Source organism: Crocodylus porosus, unplaced genomic scaffold (genome assembly GCF_001723895.1).
Source record: "Crocodylus porosus isolate Cpor-Errol unplaced genomic scaffold, CroPor_comp1, whole genome shotgun sequence".
Lineage (NCBI taxonomy): Eukaryota > Metazoa > Chordata > Crocodylia > Crocodylidae > Crocodylus > Crocodylus porosus.
The window spans coordinates 197,927,222-197,940,836 of NW_017728906.1; positions in this window are offsets into that span (position 1 = coordinate 197,927,222).

Sequence of the window (13,615 nt, forward strand, 5' to 3'; positions counted from 1 at the left end):
GCTGGGAGGCAGCCATCAGTTTATACACAGGAATCACCATTCACGGTGCTGAATTCTCCCGAGCTATTTTTCCATTCCTTCTTTGCCATTTTTAGGGGAATTTCCACCCCCACACACTTATTTCTCATCAGCTTTCTGAACGTGCAGGAAGAGCTATAGCTAACGTTGGCACAATGGCAGCGATCAGGGAATATGCAGCGTCCCAGTCTGGGTTGCAGATTGCCCTTGTAAATACCTTCCCGTGGAGTTTAACTAATCCGAGTGAAGTCCCCAGTGCCAATATGTCTCCATATCATGCGGGCTGAAGCTCTAGGGGATGCCTAGGGACAGTGCCATCATTGCACCTTCTGTCCTGGGGGCTCAAATGCCCACCTGCCTACCCAGTTAATGAGGTCCAGCTCCAACACTGCAAACTATGACCCCTTGATGTCATCCATTACTCTCTGCATTACACTAAAAACATTGCTAGCTCCAAATGGTCCAAAGCTAGTCTCAACCTTGTCCTAAGACTGGCTTAAAAATCCTAAAATTAATCATGATACATTTGACTTGTTTTTTTAACTCTTCAGAGCAGGCTTGGGCTTCACTTCTGTGCTTTAGTCAGCACCATGAAAACTAACAAGTCCCTTTTTAAAAGGAGATGGGATTCTCATAGGATCATAGGAAAGTGGGGCTGGAAGAGACCTCACTAGGTCATCTAGTCCAGCCACTGCTCAAGATTGTTCCTGAATAAACCATCACAGCCAAGTGTCTGTCTAACCTGGTCTTGACAGCTTCCCAGGATGGAGAGTCCATTGTTTCTCTAGCTAGCCTCTTCCAATGCTTGGTCACCCTCACAGTCAGGAGCTGGGTTTCTCATGGATCTCCACGATGGCAGGATTTGAGACATCAAGCACAGCCACGAATTTTACAGGAGCCAGCAGTCCTGCAGCAGCCTCTGGATGCCACAGAAAGCATAAAAGCTCCTTGGACCCAGGCATTAGGAATAGTCCCAAGGGCATGCGGGAGAGAAAACAGCTTGCCCAAACTCACGTAGCCAAGCAGAGCTGGGAATAGCAGCCTTATCCCCAGAAATCCCACCTTGGCACTTCCTTGGAGACCTTTGCAGCCCAACAGCAGCATTTCACCTGGACATTTCACTTTCATAGTTTCATAGTTTCTAGGGTTGGAAGGGACCCGACCAGATCATCGTTGGACCTAGGCCTCGGAGATCTTCTAGACATAGGAAGCGTGGGCTTGACACGGTTAGAGACAAAGACCCCAGGGTTGGGCCTGTGTCTAGCAAGGTGGTTTGGTTTGATAAAAATCCAGGCATTTCCAAGGCCAACAGCAAACAGGAAGGGAAAATAGAGACAAATTCCCAGCATGAGTCAGTTTGACTCTCTCGTACATAATCCTAGAAGAGACATACCAGAGAAAGAACAGGGCTGCCATAAGCTCTCTTGCTGAGTAAGAGGAGGTTTGTTAGCCAATGTTATTATTTATGACACCTTTCGGTTGCCAACTGCGGTCTAAATGGTGGGATAACCTCATTTCCTTTCTTCCTGTGAACTTTCAAGAGAGGACCTTGAATGTGCATTGAGCAACCTGACACTTCACAACATCCTGCCAAGTTCACTCGTTTTAAAGACACAAAGCAGTCATGCTTATTTAATGCAATGGGGGGCCAACCTTTCCGGCAGTTAAGCTCTGTGCCCCATGCTCTGGCACCTGCGTATACTTCTGCTGGTACAGTGCACCCGTATGGGGCCAGGGCATGCACACTAAGTTAGTGGTTTCCAGAGGAAGACCATCATCAGATGCTTTATGCCAACCCTAGTTGACTGCTTGATTGCAGCTACCCTGGCCCTAGGCCTCAACGTCCAAAATCCAGATAATTCTCTGCACTCCAGCCTGGTAGCTGCAAGCCAGAAAACCAACTATCTCCCACACGGCCTGGGCTGCTCTAAACCATCTCAGAATGGGTGCTGGAAGGTTTAAAGCAAGCATATGCTCTTGGGACCTCTCCAGCAATGCTGGCTGCAGCTGCAGTGCTCAAGCTCAGACGACCTATCACATCATCTATGAATGCCCTTACTGCCCTCCTTCGGGCACCCACAGTCTTACTGGTATTGACCTGTTGCTGGCTATCTGGCCCTCCTGCTTTCAACATATAAGTGTGGGGACACTTGCTTCATCGTCATCATCAGCCCCATGCCTTCCCCAGGATTTGAGACATCAAGCACGGCATCAACTGTTACAGGAGCCAGCAATCCTGCAGCAACCTCACCAATCAATTTCCCCTGCCTGATCAGCTGCTCTGCTTTCTGCTCCCTGGCCTCTGCTTCCTGCCTGCTCTGTTGCTCTGCTCTCTGCTCCTTGCCCTGTCTTCTCTGCCCCATCTGCTGCTCTGCTTTCCACTCCATGGCCCTTTACTCCCTCTTCCATGCCTGATCAGCTGTGTGCTACACACGCGGCCACTAGTGCAACCTCCCCCAGAAGACAGGCCCTAGCAGGAATTCTCCTTCTCTGCTTTGTAAGCAACACTGCTGAACCCAGCAACTTGGGACTGAATTAGATCAGATCTTTTATAGAAAGCTAGACCTGAACTGAAGCTCTGGGGCTGACTGCAGAAAACAGCCTATACTGCAGCCAGAAAGGTCTCTGCTTGCAGGAGTCCTGTGTATGGCAAGAAATTAGAATAAGATCTCGTTGGAAGACCAGAGAGCAGAAAGCAGGTGGATCCCCATCCTCCAGCACTGGGAACTCAAGAGTGTCTTTCTGCTTTTAGTGTCTCTGGAAAGGCATTGGTGATGTCAGCAGGCTTTTGTGCCGAATTTCAGGGGCCTGTTTAACAGAATTCAGGCTCCAGCTCCAGCAGCATTGGGGATGCTTCATGAGACTGTAATCAGGAAAGGTTCACTGATATAACCCTTAGGCTTGCTAAGGGCCCGGACACGTGACATATGAACCACTGTAATCTGCCTTTACAACAATGCAAAGCGAGACTGGATGTACAACAAGCACCCCTACAGCCAAGCTGGTACAAAATTACCTCTTGAAGAATTGGGGGTAAAATGACACCAGTATAAGTTATACTATAGGAGGAATCATTTGTCTGCAGTTTTCCCCAGGGCAGCCATTTGTTGAAGGCAATCAAGTGATTAGCTTCCCCCGTCACCTGGTGGAGGGGTGCCGTGCAGTCACCCTGGGCTAGATGCATGTCTGTCCTCTCCATATGTCCGTGTGATTTATACTGGTGTATCAAAGTGATGCAAGTTGCACCAGTGCAAATGCGTCATCTGTCTTGGCCATCAGTCTCCTGAATACCCTGCTCCCAGCTTCCAGGGTCAGTGAAAAGCTTACTGAGCTCTACCAATTAGTGATTGACTGACATGAAGTCTCTCAATTCAGCCCTCCTTGGTGGGCTTATACACCCATCCCTTTGTCCTACCATCCTGTTCCCTGGCCTGGCAGCTGTATTTGCTAAAGGCAAACTACTCCCATTTTGAATCGGCATCACTGAGTCAGTGAGAGTAAACCCTGGGCCAAGCCTCTCCTGGCCTGATCTTCAGAGGTACTGGCCACCTATAGCCCTGCACAGCATGCTCCTAAGTTTCTCCCATACAAAATGAAGGGGTTTTGAAATGCTGGGAGGCCTGGCTCACCAGAGCACTTCTGCATGTGGTTACAGTTGAGCATGTACTGACATCTGGCCTTATTTAATCACTCTCCAGCTTGAGCTTCCTTATATCAGTGCCAAACTCATCCTGGGCTGGATCTGGACTGCAGGGCTCCTCTTGGTCTGAATCTATGGGGTTGTGGCAGGAGTCTGGGGCCAGTGGTGGAAGTCCAGGGGCAGCTGGGGGTCTGGAGGCAGTGGTGGTAAACTTTCAGTGGTGGTTAGGCCAAGCGATAGTGAAGCAGGTAGCACAGCCCTCACTTGCAGCCGTGTTCATCGGGGGCCGTATTCTGGCCATCCCTGACCATGCTCCTCGACTTCCAGTAGTCCATTGGATTACCTGATGGGATAGCTCTGCAGGCTGGCTCGGGCCCACGCCTGGATCTTTGACCCCCTGCCTTAAAGTGTCATGTGCACTGCTGAATCGGTGCCATTATTTAGCTGTTGGTTAACTTCTCTCCCATCCCAACCTTTTCGCTCTTCTTGGGAAGCAGGCTGGGTAGAAAACTGCGGCTATCCCCCCCACTTTCCCCTGCAGTGCTCTGTTCTGCTCTGTAAATATTGGCTTCCTTCTGCTTCAATCAATATTTACCTCTTGGGTTAATAAATATTGAGATTTACTTCAACAGAAGCCAATAGGCTCTAGGCGAACTCTGCAATTGTTCGTGACTTAACCCGGAAGATTTACGGTTGAAAGCTCTGGCACAAACATCGGGCAAATACTGACATGTTTGAGTTATTCAAAATGGGGGATGTTACTGATTGCAGGATCTGGTTCAGAAGTTGCACTGCAGGTTAGTAGGAGTTTTTCTATCTGATAATACACAGGTACAGTTACATAAACCCATGTTACGTTCTTGAAGGGAGACACACCAGCATTTAGTGCTAACCTGTCCAATCCATTGCCTTGAAATGGGCCTAGTTTCCCCCTTGATCACCTTGACGTTATTCCACCCCACCAAGGTCCCACCCTGTGGTAACACCACAGGGCTCGGGTCTACACGTGCCTCTTTTAAGCAGGTTTGGCCTTAAATCACAATTTTAAGGTGCATTAAGGTCACGTGCCTACACGTGCACACACTTAATACACCTTAAAATTGCAATTTCAGGCTATGTGAGCCTCAATTTGATATTTGCATAAAGCAGGTATCAAATTTAGGTGTGAAATTAAGTCGTATTAACGCATGTGTAGATGCACTAATGCACATTCATGTAGTGTGTGTCAACAGATACGCACTGTGTTAATGTGCATTAGCATAGCTACATGTGTGCTACAACTTAGGTACCTACGACTTAGGTATTTGTGCTTAAATTTAATGCACCTTAATGCGCATTAGCGCGTCCACATGTACAAGCGTGCCTAAATTGCTTGAATGCATCTCAAGCAAAGGTGCATTAAGTTTAGGCAGGTGTAAATATATATGTAGACATGCCCAGGATTCAGCATGTGATATGATGAGCTGGAGGTTACCAGGACCCAAGACGCTATTATCACTGTGTGTGTAGTAGGTGCAGGCATCTCTTAAACACCACGCGCTGGGGGTGGAGGGGTCTGATAATGTTTCACATGCCAGCATCCCATGGAAATGAATAGGGTCAGGCACTACATATCTCTGAGGATCTGGGCTGAGGTCAATGAAACCAGGATGGTGCTTTTGGAAATCCCACCTAAACAGCCTTGTTTGTATGTGCCACTGTACCTAAAGTGATATATTCTGTCTTCTTGTGGGACCCAGTCCAGCTTCCAGTGAAACCAGTAGGAAACCTGGCTCTTCTCACACTGCTCCAGTGTTAACAGAGCTGATGGGGGCCCCTCTTACCTTGCTGCCCAGCTGCCTCTGTGTGTGGAAGAAGAAGGTCATAAGGTCTTCGTTGCATGCATATTGGTAAATGGTGCTTGCGGTCCCAGCTCTGGTCTAACTCTTTTGGTGTCGGAGGTGTTACTGCTGGTTTATACTGGTGTTGCTGAGGTCTGAAGGAGTATATGTGCACTATGTGACACAGTTGCACAGGGACCAGTCTTACAACCCTTACTCAGGCAAAGGTGCTTTAAACTTCAGTGGGAGCACTGCCTGAACAGGATTGGAGGCTGAGGGTGAAATGCTGGTCCCCTGGCCAACAAAGGCAAGCTCCCATTCATTTCAGTGGGGCTCAGATGTTACCTCTCCTCTACATGGGGTCAGCATGAGTCAAAATCTGCCCTCCTTCACACTCCAGTGGTTTTCCCAAGTTAAGGCACCAACTTCTAGCCAGCAGCATACAACTGAGTGCTCTGACCAGCATCACATCCAGCTGCCTTGGTCTCTCTGGCCTGAATTACTAGGTACACATTTACAGTTGGATCAACTGGGGATGACTTTTGATACTAGTCTGGAGCCAGCTTGAACTCACACTGCTACAGCCATAGGGAGAGGCCTGAACCACTCAGTCCCCACCAATGTCCCCTCTAAGCTATGCGGTGCATGTGGCTGCGCAGGCGTGCTCATGCCGCGCTGCCAGGCACACCTGCATGCCCACACATGCTGCACAGCTTAGAAGGCACGCTAGCCCCCACACCTCATGAAATGTATTAAATACCATGGAGGTTGGCACTAACAGTGCTGGTTTTTTGGGAAGGTATTAGTGGGCATGCACCATGGTGGATCCCCATACACTACAGATAGCATCATAGAGAATCCGATAAAAGCCTATGCTCAGTGCACAGCTGCTGTCAAAAGGCTAGTGGAAACATAGGATGTATAGGGTGTGTCCACGTGTTCATTTACTGCACAGTGGTGTGGCCCGACTTGGGAGCAAAGTTAGTCCCAAGTCAGTTCATACACAGTGTTACTACACAATCATGCATCTACACGTGCACTGCTGTGCAGTAACTACTCGGGCGTAAATTTGCTACCTTCATCCTGCAGGTAGCAAATTTACACACAAATAGGCTTATCTCACCATAGTTACTGTGCAGGACCCTAAATTACTGTGCAGTAAGTGTGCAGGTGTAGACATGTTCATAAGGAATGAGGTGAGACCAATACCCAAGACAGTTGAACGCCTTGCTTTAAACTGCTGGCGCAGGCTTGCCTAAAATACTGGGTGCAGTACTGGGCAGCCTACTTTCAGAAGCATAGTGCAGAGCTGGATGAAGTTCAGAGTAAAGTGACAAGAATGACCAAGAGCCTGGAAATATTCACAGATGATTCTCAGATTCTCAGATCCCTTCAGAAACTAGGATTATTTTCCTTGGAAACAGGACAACTCAGAAGGCACATAATAAAAGTATATGCATAATAATGAATGGTCTAGGGAAAATAGATCCCACGATACAAGCACAAGGGGACATTCCAAGAACCGAAGAGATGGGGAAGTGTGTAATTAAGCTGTGAAACTCATGGCCATAGAAATGCATTGAGGCCAGTCAAATAACAAGATTCAAAATGGGAAGGGAGCTCTATATGAATAGTGAGACTATCCCAAGTTGCAGTAATTGGTAACAAGGGACTTTTTGGAAAGGACATTAAAGCATGTACTTTGGGGTTTAAACCAATCTCTATCAATTCCCAGTATGTATGTTGGGGACCATGTTATCATACAGCTCTCAGCTCTGGGGTTATTATCCCATCCTCTGTACGGCACAAGTTATGTGCCTAGGCTCAGCACTTGCAAAGTCAATGGAAAGATTCCAGTTGATTTCAGCTGGCCCTATTCATGGAAGCATTTAAGAACATATTCAATTTAAATTTTAGCATGTGCTTCAGTTCTACTGACTATGTTTATGCATATGTTTCATGTTTTGTTGGCACGGGGCTGGACTCGATGATCTCCCGAGGTCCCTTCCAGCCCTAATGTCTATGAAATCTATGAATAGGTTTAAGGACGTGCATAAGTACTTTGCTGACTCAGGTCTTCAGATGACTGATGCAACAACAAAACCCACCAAACCACGTCCCAACCCACGTAAAGTTCCTTGTTTCATCATTTTTCTCTCTAAAGTTGGAGCCAGAGTGGCTGAATGACATGCTTTCTCATTTTAATTTGGAAAATATAATTCACTCCTGGGCCGAAGTGTTGGAAGCAAGCTTTCAGCCTGGAGAAAAAATATATGATTAAACTATTAATCCTGAAAGGTTGCATTTTTAAAGGAAAAAACTGACAGGAGCACTGTGCTAGGCACGCATGTGTTTATCACATATGAAGCTTTAGCAGCAAGCCACGGGAAAAAAAAAACAGGCAAATTTTGCTAGAGAGGAGGTCTGCTAGATGATGGACTGACATCTGAAGAGGAGAAGCATACGACTGATCTCGCTCGCTCTCAAGTTACTGATACTGTTCATCACTGTGCTAAGTACCGTTTGTAACACAGACAAAAGGTGCCCATGGTTATTCTTTAGGCAACCAACTGAATAGATGGTCTTATTCATTCATTTCTGCACACTCCAAAGTCTGGTTACCCCGCTGAATTCAGTGGACTTCCATCTGCTTGTGGTTAGCAGCGATACATCCATTGCTCTCTGCCAAACCAGTCAGCTGCACAAAATCCCAAGGATCGTCCCCCTAACAAAAGTTGCACAGGCCATAAATTGTGATGTGCTCCTCAGAGGCTTAATTAAACGTATTTTTCATGCCGTGCCAAGCACATTATTTTCAGAGAAACAATTTTTAAGTAAACTCCAAGCATAATTACCCGATAAATGAAAGTGCCTAGAGAAACGGGGTTATTGCATGCTTGGTGTTGTTTGGCAAGGTGGTTATTAAAGTTTAACAGATGATACTAATATTCTATTTCAGCAAGTTTGCATCAGATGCCCAGTCCTCCATCTCACTCACAACGTGTCTCCCATTCATTTGCCTTATGACTGCAGACTTGAGCTGGGAGGACACAAGCAGGGTGGAGCTGATGGGTTCACCCTTAGGGAATGCCCTGTCCTTAGCCAGAATTGGTGACTAAAGGGGAACTGGTTTAAACTTGAAGGGTCCCCTCTGCTCTCAGAATGGGGCGTCTCTTTTGTTATGACACCCAGAGGAAATAGCAACAGCCGGGTGTTGGAGCAGTTGTTCTGCATATGCGACTTACTTTTGTGTGATCAGTTAACTGCTGGAACAGAAACATTATATTTATCTTATAAAGGAATAGGTTCAAGTGAAACTAGCTGCACAAAAGCAGGGACTGACACCCAGCTGGACTCTGCAGTGAAGGGTGGATGACTTGTACCACTGTTACCTATTATAATATTGCACGATTATACATATGCATCGAATTGGCTAATAGCACCAGGTTTAAGAGTCAGCTAATGCTCTTTATGATCTTTTACCCAAGTATGCTTCCCTTTTAGAAAATGGTTCCCCTAGGACCATTTTACATGAAAAATACCAATTATTACACCAATTATACTAGGCTATCAGAGACCTACCATGCTGCTATTGTGACCACCGGTTGGGCAAAGGCTGACTACCCCAATATTATAGTTAGTAATACCATGGACAGGCATCAGCCTAGCCTTACAGGTGAGACCACACATTGTGTATTATAGCAGTGGCCAGAAGCCCCAGCTAATGTCAAAGCCTCACTGCTAGCAGAAATGGGACACAGTGAGAGAGTCCCTATCCCAGAGAGTTTACTATCTTAATTCTCAGAAATAGGCAGAGGAGGAGATAGTATTCAGAGACACAAAAAGCAAGCCTGTGACAGATCTAGGGACAGAACCTGGGTCTCCTTTTTCCTGGTCTAGCCACGTTTGTCCTGTGTGTATCACGAAGGGGCCGCACTCTTCATTAGGGTCCTTCAGGTGCTTCCATACTACAATTAACTAGTAGTAATGACAACCCCTGGACAAACAGGTCACATAAGCCATGTGCTCCATCTACGCAAATCCTGTTGGGGTCAATCAAGTTTGCCCTCACCTCCCGTTGAGTGTAGTTTTCGACTTGCAGGTGCAGTCAGGCTCTACGGGCATTAATACATGTGCTCCGGGACTGCGTGTAGGGGGGCGCTTTAATTAGAGTGCCTTTAGTTAAAGTGCCTGGAGTGTCATGTGTATTAGTGTCCCCATGCCAAAAAATGGCAGCGGGGGTGCTTTAACGAAAGCATTTTTCAGTGCGGGGTTACTGATACACGCGACACTGGAGTCTGCTGGATTGTGGTAATGATCACGCTCCAGATAGAGTCTGCTGCGACGGAGCAGCCTCGCTGCATGTGTATAGGCACCCTATAGTTCATGGGGTCTCCTGAGTGTTAGGACTGGGGGTTAATTTGCTTTGCCATCCTTTTGTTTGTCTTCTCTCTCCAGGTGCTGTCTTCTTATTAGACACTTGCAGGGCTTGAAAAGCAGAGAACAGAGGGGTAATTGCTCTTGATAACTCTAACCAGGGCTAAAAACCAGGGAAGGAAAAGAAGGGACAGTTCTGGTACAAGAGCAAATGGGCATGAACTAGCTGTGAATAGATTTAGGCTGGAATTTAGGAGAAGGTTCCTTTCCTAGCCTATCCCAGAGTGGAGTGAGGTCCCAGACCACCATCCCCATAGGAACAGTGGGGGCAAAACACTTTAACTACTTTTAAGACGGAGCTGGAGCAGTCTCTGAAAGGGATAATGTAATGTGGTTACCTCCAATGACAGGCGACATGCTTCAAGGTCCTTTCTAGTCCTATGCTTCTAGGTAGACACTTGCAGGACAAATCCTGACCAACAAGATTTCATACCTGGACTCCTTCTCTGGTGGTTTATTCATTTACTGCTTCTCTTCTACCTGCAGCCATTCCCACTATGAACACACTTCCCTATATGCCTCCCAAATACCAGTGAGTGTGTCTACACATTCATTAATGTGCCATAGTTAGTGGTTTACAGGTTGTAGCCATATTGGTCTTGAGGGGTTTCACATCAAAGTGCACATAAAGCAATCAGGACTCATGGTAGAGGTGATATCTTTTATTAGACCAACTAGATTTTTGCAAAAAAAATCTTTAATTGCAAGCTTTTGGGCACAAACACCCTTCATTAGGTATTGGAGAAAAGATTGTAAAAGTTCTCCAGGGTGGAAATGAACTTTCATTTCCACCCCGGAGAACTTTTACAAACTTTTCTCCATAGTTACTGTGCATTAAGTTTAGTGCATGGAGAACAAGTACTAAATCAATGCACAATAACCGGCACTACTGCGCAGTAGCACCGGCGCATGGGTTTTTACAGATGCTAACTGTGCAGTAGCCTAAAACTACTGCAAAGTAGTGTATTAGCACAGGTTTTGCCCAGCATGCTACTGTGCAGTGTTGTTAGGGTACTGTGCTGTGAGCATCTCATGTACATGCCCCCGCTGTTTCCTAAATTGAGTTTGGATGCACACCGGGAGGGTGCAGATAAGGGGCTGGCTTCATTTCTGGGTAACCTCTGTTATCCTGGTACAAAAACACAATGAAGACAAGGCAGCTTAGATTTACTGTAAACCAGGTTCAGAGACATTGACTCCACACCTCCTCAACATGGACAGCTCACGCGCTCTGCCTTCGCTGTCTCTTAACTCTGGGATAGCTCACGCATGTTATTTATACTGTAAAAATATATATACACAGCTCTGTTTTTGGAGTGCTGAGAAGCCCTTAGCTAGAACACGCTATTCCTGTCCGTTTGTCAAGAAGAAAGCAAAAACAGCCTCCGGACACGTCTTGATTTCTTTTGTTTGTCCTGTCCTATGAGCAGTGGGATGGGATCGAAAGCCTTTGGATGGATTGCGGCCTCCTGGAGGGACCCTGGGGTGATCAGTCACTGATGGCAAATGCAGATAATCTGTGCTATCATTTGGATTGTTTTCTGAGCTTAGAGGGGGAAAGAGATTTAGCCCATTTGTTATTTCTTGTGCGGCTAAGGGACAGTGAGCAGTTTTGTTTACTCTCCTGGCATTTTTTGGAGGCAGTACTGCAAAAAAACAATTAGACCAGCCCTGCGTGTCTTTTGTCTCAGAGCTGGGACATGCTCTGATCGTTTAAAGCCCCCGCTTCTTGCAGGTATGTAATGATGTGGCCCTCCTCCCTCCCCCTCCCCATAGACACACACTCAAAACCAAAAGAGGAATAAAAACAATCTCTCAGTTTAATTTTTCAGCCAATCCCCAGATTTTGTTGAGGATTTGGTTTTATTTGGCTGGTCAGCGATATAGGAAACGTTCAAAAGCACCACGGTGGCATGAAGTCGCTAAGCACGAGCTAACGGGCGCGTGACTTCTCTCTCTCTCATTCCAGAGCATCTTTATGGACAGGGGAAGGAGTCAACTGCTGCGCTTCATCGTTGGCCAGGCCGCGTACCTCCATCAAGCCTAGCTTGGTCGTGTCTCTGTATACGACAACCCACCAGCTTCTACATCACACTGACCTGGATTGCATTTGTAGGATTTATTTGTCTGTCACCTCTGTTTTTGCAGGGTCCCAATCACTGGAAACTTTTCAGCTGTAGCTCATCTCAAATCTTCGTTTTCATTTCTGAGTCTCCTTCCAGTGTCTTCCATTGCCGCATACTCGCGCCACTCTGCGGCTGCCCTCTGTTGAAGAGCTCTCACCTCTACTGCCGCCGGCCTCCAATGTCTGTTTTCAGCCACTTCCAGTGCAGAGATCAATACGGTTACTCACCCCTTTTGAAAAATGTGCACTTTGATGTGAAACCCAACATTTTTATCAGTCCGTAATTCTGTCGGCTTCTCTGCAGAACATGTAGCACCGGCACCGTAACTCTTTTAACCTCATCCCTGACGAGCTGTCAGCCTTGACTATGTTTTCTAGGCACAAATAAGACTCTGTTTGCTCTATGACTTTGATGCAACTTCATTGCAGCCTTTCATCTACCGTCCCTTTTCATACAAACAACTGTTTTGCCTTCTCGGGGAGTTTTCTCTAATTGCAAGCTGAATACGCCAGTTTTCCAAGCGAGCCCGAAATCAGTTCAAAAGCATCTGCCAGTTGTGTGTGTCATCTGCATAAATGTTGGAGCTTAACTTTAAGTCATCCAACCTCCTATCTTCCCACCTGTCTAATGTCCTTGTAGGTATGGGCAGGGACACCTCTGAGCATGCCTCACCCACCTGCCCACTCGCGGGTGCCAAATCTAGGAACGGGGCGGTGGGGAAGCCACTCCAAGGCTGTTCCTCTGGAGACGTCTATCTCCAGCATGCTTGGGAGAAGGCATAAGAGATGCCCACAGAGCGCTTTCACTGCTGCACGTTCAGGTTACTTGCCAGCGAGAGGGCAGGGTGTGCCAGGGGGTTTTCCTCTCCACGTGGCATAGACATATTCCAAATGTCCCCTTACTGGTGATAGTGAGTCTACCACCTCTTGTTTTACATCCAACATTGCTTTTGAACCAGGTGTTTAATTTTCTACCGGCTCTTACTACCTTGCAGTAGCATCGCTTTCATAGTTGAAACTTTCCTGGGAAGCCATATGGTTTTGCTGTTTCCATATCACACCCCTCCAAATGCCTTTGTAACAGCCCCCAAAACAACCAGCGTCTTTAATCCCCACTCTCACATTTTCCCCATCAGCTGTCGGAGACCTGATGTCTGATCAATGCAACTTCATCTCGCTCAGAAGTTGCGCTGTTCCTTGCCCTGCATTTCTTCTAAAACTGCCCTTAATCTGCCAACAGTTGCTCTCAGCATGATGTCTCCTGACACTGAGAATAAGCTTTTGCCTCTGTAGTGTTGCAGGTGGGTGGGATCCCCCTTTTTCAAGATTGGTGTCACTGGTGCTGTTAGCCAGTCATCTGGTACATCCCCTTGTTCCCACACCTCCTTACATATTTTCTCTAATGCTTTCTTGACACTTGTCCTGCTGGCTTTTCACAGTGCTGGGTTATCCAAATATTTCATAGATTTCATAGACATCAGGGCTGGGAGATCATCGAGTCCAGCCACCTGCCCAAAGGGCAGGAAGTCAGCTGGGGTCATAGGATCCCAGCAAGATAAGCATCCAATTTACTCT